Below are 8,635 nucleotides of genomic sequence, written 5' to 3'. Positions count from 1 at the left end.
TATCAGTCTTGTGTCAGATGTGGGGTTGATGAGGATCTTTTCCCATTCTGTACACTGACATTTTGTCTTATTGATAGTGTTCTTTGCTTTACAGAAGCTTTTCAGTTTCAAGGGGTCCCGTTTGTTGATCTCAGTGTCTGTGCTACTGGTGTTCTAGTCAGGAAGTGGTCTCCTGTGCCAATGAATTCAAGGCCATTTCCCATTTTCTCTTCGGTCAGCTTCAGTGCAATTGGACTTAGTTGAGGTCTTTGATCCACTTGGACTGGAGTTTTGTGCAGGGCAGTAGATACGGATCTATTTGTATTCTTCTACATGTTGACGTTGTTACACCAGCACCATTTATTGAAGATGTTTTCTTCTTTCCATTGTATAATTTTGGCTTTCTTTGTAAGAAATCAGGTGTTCATAGGAGTGTGGATTTATGCCAGGGTCTTCAATTTGATTCCATTCATCCATATGTCTGTTTTTATGCTAATACCAAACTGCTTTCATCACTACAGTTTTATAGTAGATCTTGAAGCCAAATATGGTGACAACTCCAGAAGTTCCATTACTGTATAGGATTATTTTAGTTACCCTGGGTTTTTCTTTTCCCATATGAAGTTGAGTATTGTCCTTTCGAGGTCTGTGAAGAATTATGTTCTGGTTTTGATGGGTACTGCGTTGAGTCTGTAGGTTGCTTTTGGTAAGATTGCCATATTTAATATGTTAAACCTACTTATCCATGATCATGGGATATCATTCCATTCTTTATCTCTTCCCCAGTTTCTTTCTTCAAAGACTTAAAATTCTTGCCATATAAGTCCTTCATATGTTTGGCTTGAGTTACCCCAGGATATTTTATATTATTTTGTGGCTATTGTAAAGGATGTTGTTTCCTTGGTTTCTTTCTCACCCCATTTATCTTTTGTATATGGGAGGGCTACAGTTTTTTAAGTTCATCTTGTATCCAGCCATATTACTGAAAGTTTTTATCAGTTGTAGAAGTTCCCCGGTGGAATTTGGGATTACTTACATATACTGTCATATCATCTGCAAATAGTGAAAATTTGATTTCTTAATTTCCAACACACACACACACACACACACACACACACACACACACACACATCTCCCTTTGTTGCCTGATTGCTCTACCTAAAACCTTGAGTACTATATGTAATAGATATGGAGAGAGTGGACACCCTTGACATGTCCATGATTTTAATGGAATGGCTTTGAGTTTCTCTCTGCGTAATTTGTTGTTGGCTGTTGGCTTGCTGTATATTGCTTTGCTGTATATTACATTTATTATGTTTGAGGGTGTTCCTTGTATCCCTGTTCTCATTAGAACCTTTATCACGAAGGGGTGTTGGAATTTGGCAAAAGGCTTTTTCGGTGTCTAATGAGTTGATCATGTGGTTTTTTTTCCTTCCAGTTTGTTTATATGGTGGATTACATTGAAAGATTTCCATATGTTAACTATTCCTGAATCTTTTGGATGAAGCCTACTGGATCGTAGTGGATGATTTTTCTTTTTGATGTGTTCTTGGATTTGGTTTGCAAATATTTCGTTGAGTATTTTTGCATCAATGTTCATGAGGGAGATTGGTCTGTAATTCTCTTTCTTTATTGCATCTTTATTTGGCTTGGGTATCATGGTAACTGTGGCCTCATAAAAAGAATGTGACAATGTTCCTTCTGTTTCTATTATGTGGAACAATTTGGGGAGTATTGATATTAGCTCTTCTTGGAAATTCTGATAGAAGTCTGCACTGAAACCATCTGGTCCTGAGCTATTTTTGGTTGGGAGACTTAATGATTGTTTCTATTCCCTTGGGGGGTTATTATATGGTCTTGATTTAACTTTGGTATGTGGTATATGTCAAGAACGTTGTCCATTTCCTTTAGATTTTCCAGTTTAGTGGATTACAGGTTTTTGGAGTATGACTTAATGATCTCTGGATGTCCTCAGTGTCTATTGTTATGTTCCTCTTTTTGTTTCTGATTTTGTTAATCTGGATAGTTTCTCTCTGCCCTTTGGTTAGTTTGGCTAAGGGTTTGTCGATTTTCTCAAAGAGCCAACTTTTTGTTTCATTGAATCTTTATATTGTTGTCTTTGTTTCAATTTTATTGATTTCTGCCTGGAGTTTGATTGCTTCTTGGTGTCTACCCTTCCTTGGTGAGTTTGTTTCTATGGCTTTCAGGTCTGCTGTTAAATTGATTGTGTAAGATTTCTCCAAATTTTTTTTATGTAGGCACTTAGTGCTATGAAATTTCCTCTCCACACTGCTTTCATTTTGTTCCATAAGTTTGGGTATGCTATGGATTCATTTTCATTTAATTCTAGGAAGTCTGTAATTTATTTCTGTATTTCTCTCTTTGTCCCAGATGTGGTTCAGTTGAGAGTTGTTCAGTTTCCATGATTTTGTAGGCTTTCTGTAGTTTGTGTTGTTGAACTCTAACTTTTCGCTCATGGTGGTCAGAAAAGATACAGGGGTTTATTACGTGTGTGTGTTGAGATTTGCTTTACGTCCGAGTATATGGTCAATTCTAGAAAGAATTCCATGAGGTGCTGAGAAGAAGTTATATTCTTTTGTGTTTTTTGAAATATTCTGTAGATGTCTATTAAGTCCATTTGAGTAATAATATCTGTTAGCTCCCTTGTTTCTGTCTGATAGACCTTCCCATTGATGAAAGTAGGGTGTTGAGTCTCCCACTATTAATATATGGGGTTTGATGTATGCTTTAAGTTTTAGTAATGTTTCTGCTACATGACTGAATACTGCCCTTGTATTTGGGGAATAGATATTCAGAATTGAAACTTCATCTTTATGGATTTTTCCTTTGATGAATATGAAATGTACTTCTCCATCTCTTTTGATTAATTTTCGTTTGAAGTCTATTTTGTTAGATATTAGGATAGCTATGCCAGCTTGCTTCTTGGGACCATTTACTTGGAAAATTTTTTCCCAACCCTTTACTCTGAGATAATGCCCATCTTTGAAGTGGAAGTGTGTTTCTTATATGAAGCAGAAGGATGGATCTGTTTTCAGATCCACTCTGTTAGCCTGTGTCTTTTTATTGGTGAGTTGAGTCATTGATATTAGATGTTATTGACTACTGATTCCTGATGTTTTGTTTTGGTGGTGGTTGTTGCTGTGTGTATTCTCCCCTTCTTTGGGTTTTGCTGGTGTGAGATTATCTGTAGCCTGTGTTTTCGTGGATGTACCTGATTTCCTTGGGTTGGGGTGTTCCTTCTAGTACTTTCCGTCATCTGTCGTGCTGGATTTGTGAATAGGCATTATTTAAGTCTGGGTTTCCTCCATCTATGTTGATTTAAAGTTTTGGTGGGTATAGCAATCTGGGCTGGCATTCATGGTCCCTTAGTGTCTGTAAAATATCTGTCCAAGACCTTCTGGCTTTTAGAGTCTCCACTGAGAAGTTGGATGTAATTCTGATAGGTCTGCCTTTATATGTTACTTGGCCTTTTTGCTTCAATGATCTTAAAATTTTTTCTGTATTCTGTATGTTTAATGTTTTGATTATTATGTGATGAGGGGATTTTATCTAGACCATTTGGTGGTCTGTAAGTTTCTTGTACTTTCATAGGCATGCCCTTCTTTAGGTTGGGGAAAGTTTCTTCTATGAATGTGTTTCGTATGTTTTCTGTGACTTTGTGCTGGGTTTCCTCTCCCTGCTATTTTTAGGTTTGGTGTTTTCATGGTGCCCCAGATTTCCTGGATGTTTGTTTTAGGAATTTATTGGATTTAACATTTTCTTAGACTAATGAATCGATTTCCTCTATCACATCTTTAGTGCCTGAGATTCTCTTTTCCATCTCTTGTATTCTGTTGGTGATACCTGCATGTGTAGTTCCTGTTCACTTACCCAGAATCTTCTGTTTCCAGAATTCCCTCAGTTTGTGTGTTCTTTATTGTTTCTATCTATTCTTGATTAATGATTAATGTGCCTGGACCGGGCCCATGGTGGGTTGCTGTTACTTAGCTCTGGGCATGCATTCCTGAGGTGTATAAGAAATGAGTCACAGAGGATAAGCCAATAAGCATCCTTCCTCCATGGCACCTACTTCAGTTCCCATCTTCATGTTTGAGGCTTGAGTTTCTGTCCTTATTCTCCTCAATGGTGGGTTGTAAGCTGCAAGATGAAATAAATGCTTTCCTCCCCAAGTTGCCTTTGGCTACCTATGATTGGTTTTTATCATAGCAATAGAAAGTCCTAACGAAGACACATACAATAAATAAACTTAGCTGTTCAGCATGCAAGAGAAGACTTGAACAGTTAATGTTACTTATGGTATGTTGGTCCAGTTTTGTTGATTAGAGGGCAGTATCTGTAGTTATTCCAGTTGATCACGAAGCCAAATTGGGATAGCTTCATACACACGTGTTCAAATTGTGAACTGTTGCTTGTAGCCGTTGTCCCCTTCAGTTACTTTTAGCCAGGAGTTTAACTTATTGTGGTCTTGCATATCCTTTCCCATAATATTCTTAAGAACGTGGAAAAGATTAGCTCTGATCTAATTTAGGAAAAGAGATAGCTGAACTCACCGATGTGCTTTTGCTGGTGTGAGTCACTGTAGACATTCACTAAAGCCACAGAGATGTTCCAAAACAGGTGTGTCTACAGCTGTTTTTAAGAGCAACTAATGTGCTGGCCATGGAAGTGATGCTCTCAGATTTCCAACCGCAGGATGTGCAAGTGGCCGTCAGTCTCAGCTGCTGTGTCTTAGGACCCTTGGCGCCAAGGCTACTCTACCCAAGGGATCCTCCCAGCCAGTGACTGAATGTAGCAGGAATTGTAAGGCAGGCCTGGGCACTCCTGGAAGACAGGCGATGCCGCTGATGGCAACTTTGGCTCACCAACTCAATAATGCCCTGTAGTAAGGTCAGCCTTTGCTTTCTTCTTTCTCTTACACTGTAGTCCAGTGCTACTCCCAGGCTCCTCTGATTTGCTCTTCTCATCATCGAGCAGCCGCTTTCCTTAATAAATGTCGAACACGTGGGATCCTATCTTGGCTTCTTCCTCTTAGAAGAGCCAGAAGAGTATAGGCACTATTATAAATAGAGTTCCACACAGTCTAGCCTCAAGTGTATGTACTGAAGTTGTTTTCTAATAGGAGCAAGGGTAAAATTATTAAATAGCATATTCATGGAAGACATTTCCTTCTCTGCCACAATTGTGGCAACTTTTATTCATATTATCTCAGTCTGTTTCCAAGGACAAGAACCAATCTGCTTAATTGAAAACAATGAACCTGGACCTCTTTGCTTCTTTTGAAAGATGACCTGTCCTCTTTCAAAGCTTTCATATTTTCCTGTGGTAGACTTGTGAAATTTATTAGGACCTACATTTTTTTTTTTTGTTTGCTTGAATTAGAGGTACGTGGAACACCTGTGGTGGGAGTGACCAGCGCTCTAGTGACAGATGAGAACACATAACCGCTGCAGAGATACAGATTACGGCCTAGATTTCTCCCTCTAGTAAGAGGTAAGGCTGGTTGTACATCTGTGAACTCCACCACCTGTAGGCCATATAGAAACTTCAGTATTTTACTGAAGACTTGAACCGTCTGGGATCCAGCAAAATTGTTAGTCTGAGACTAACAATGTTTCTCAGACTCTGAAATATCATATCCATTAGGCACAGTAGACAAATTGTCTTTGATCAACAAGGCCAATACGATGCCCATATCTTCATATACATTTTCTTGTACAACCTTATTCAGTCTGGAGACACTGAGATACCAGAGCGGAAGAGGGTGGGAATCGGGACTCACTGATGATCAATGTCCCCACAAGAAGGATGGGGAAAGAAGCTTAGGATAGACTGCTTACCTAACCATGTTCAAGCTTCTTAGTTCTGCCCCAGAACCACAAAATACAAATCCTATGGGGGAAAAAAAATCCCTTGAAGAGAATGAGTAAGCTAATATCCATGTGCATGAAAAACAGCATCTTTGTTGATTTTTCTGAGAACAATTAATTTCTCTCCAAAGATTTCTTATGATACTAAAATCATTCCTTCCCAAGGTCTCCCATTATATTGAGATTTCTGATCATGGGGTTCTTTAATTTCAACTGAAGCCAAATAGACATCAGTCTGATCAGTAGATTGAAGATGGGTGTGGAATGAGAAGCCTAGAATCATGGGGTCTGAGTTACCCAGCTCTCCAAGCTTTTGTCCAGATGAGCTCCAATAAGTAAGACTAAAACTTTCATTGCTGAGCAAACGGAATATTTCTAATCAGTCTTCTTCATATGAACTTGGTTGAAATTTCTGTTTCCCTGAATGCATCAGATCATTGATAAGGGCTCAGAGATTAGCAATAGAGTTGTGTTTCCATTCATTACCTTTGGCAGAAGACATTTCAGTCACTAAACTGAACCAATTTGACTCCCTATCAGACAGTAATTTCAGAATGGAGAGGCCAAAATTTTTACCGAAAAATACGATTTCATTTTGAAGTTTCACAGCTGAATTGCAAAAGTTGCAAGTTTCTATTAGGTCAGTGTGTTGGTTAGTTATGTATTGTTGCAATAAGATACCTGGAGGTGATAAACATGAATAAAGGAAGGGTCTATTTGGGCTTGAAATTTCAGACATGTCGGTCTATGGTCTGTTTCCTGTTGTTTTGGGATGAGGTAGAATATCATGGCAGGGAATGTGTAGTGTAGAATACTTGTGATCCTCATGGCATCTTGGAAACAGAGAGAGGTCACATCCCTAATGAACACTTTTCTATTAGGTCCCTTCTCTTAGTACCTAATTAGCTTGAGTTCAAGCCTTTAATGTAGGAGTGGTGTGTGTGTGTGTGTGTGTGTGTGTGTGTGATTAGTTAAGAGGAATGCAGATTGGAACCACTGTCTGAGGAGCAAAGGCCCCTGCTCTGTGATAGCCTTGGATGCTCAGGAGCCTTTGTTGCACACACAGACAGACCATGCTCTCCCGTGTAGATAAACTAACACATTATCAGGCTAGATCGTGCTGAGGATACCATAAAATGAAACAATAACAAGTTGTCTGAGCAACCCACAAAATAAGCCTTTGGTCTTATGTAACATGAGTAGCTGCAACTTTTTCAAAACCAGGAAGAGTTTTATATCCACGTTAGTGGGATTCTGGCTGAAGAAATGCCAGTGCCCCCTTGACATCAGCATGTCCATAGGAAAGCCTTATTTCTTTCCACCCTCTTCTAAAGTATCCAAACTAGATCTCAGGACACAGAGCATCTTAAAATGTGGTAGCATGAAGATAGTTTCCTCCAAGTCATTGGCCAAAACCATACCAAAGGGACCGAGAAATGGGCAGGGATCTTCTCATACCAACTGGCCCCACGTAAGAGTAAAATTTGTTAAAGTTAGTGAATGATTAGGAAAGAACATCGTAATGTCCACTTCATGAAGTGTTTCATACACCATGGCCTTGGGAGAAAATAGCAATCTAATACCAATGTGCCTTTGAACACTCCATGCGGAAAATACTGCAAGCCTGCTAGACAGGAAGCTTAATCACAAGGGCATGTGAGAAACAGCAGCAGGCTTTGTGTTTTGTAGAACACCCATATCAATGAAAGGAGTTGATGCTGACGTATACTTGAATCATGCCAGACAGAGTGGCTGGAATGGCAAGGTCATAAGGGACTTGGGATCACTCAGGCTGGCGCACTGGATGAACCCCAATACTTGCTGTCCTTGTGAGCTCATCAGTAGGGTTTGGTTCAACCACGCCTTAGTCAATATGAAGCCTCTGCAGGCTGTTTTATTTCAGTTTATTACAAACCTTTCCAAGTAATACATGCACAAGGTAAAAAACAAATTAAATAGTACAGAGGAACTTGAAATGATTTCCTAGGCTTAACTTTCTACCTTTAAATAACACGTTTGAACGATAATCTCTTGACTTATTAACTTTAGACAATCTTTAATAATTCACCATTACAAAAGATAAGGATTTAACATACATCATCCCCTCCTTTCCCCTGACCACCCCTCTCCAAATGTTTGATAGGTTCGTCACTTTTAAGTCTTTTGAGGGTCTAATATATAGCATCGACCGGGCCCCGGTGTAGTTGTGCTCCCTTAACTGAAGACAGTGTCTCTTCAACTTCACTTTGAATATTCAAGTAGCCCTGCTCTTCCTTCTCCCAACTGGTCCAGGTTCCACTCTCCTGTGCCTCAACTGGGTGAAACATTTAGCCTGTTCAGGCTTGGTTCGCAGGTGGATCAGAACACCGAAGATCTGTAAGTGGCATCTACATCATTTTGGCTATTAGAATACCCAGGTGGAAAATACACATCTCTCTAGACTCCCAATGTCACGCCGCCTGTCCCACTGGAAAGGATACGTATTTACCTACTGCTAACGGCCAATCAAGCCTCTTCTCTTCTCACAGTTAATTCTAAATCCCACCCCATCCCATTTCCCTTCACAGTGGAGCCTAAATTTCTTCACATATTATCACTTATTTTTGTGATAAAGGACTGTATGTCTTCCACATCTCTAAATGTCTCATTCACTCCATATTTCTCTGGTACATTCTCCTCAGAGCCCAAGGTTGTGTTCTCTTCTGAAGTGGGTTTATTAGGTAACTCCCACTCTAGACCGAGGCATCCTGGGTGAGGTCCACTGGTGT

This window comes from Phodopus roborovskii, unplaced genomic scaffold, assembly GCF_943737965.1.
Source record: "Phodopus roborovskii unplaced genomic scaffold, PHOROB, whole genome shotgun sequence".
Taxonomy (NCBI): domain Eukaryota; kingdom Metazoa; phylum Chordata; class Mammalia; order Rodentia; family Cricetidae; genus Phodopus; species Phodopus roborovskii.
This window is presented reverse-complemented; position numbering follows the sequence as displayed.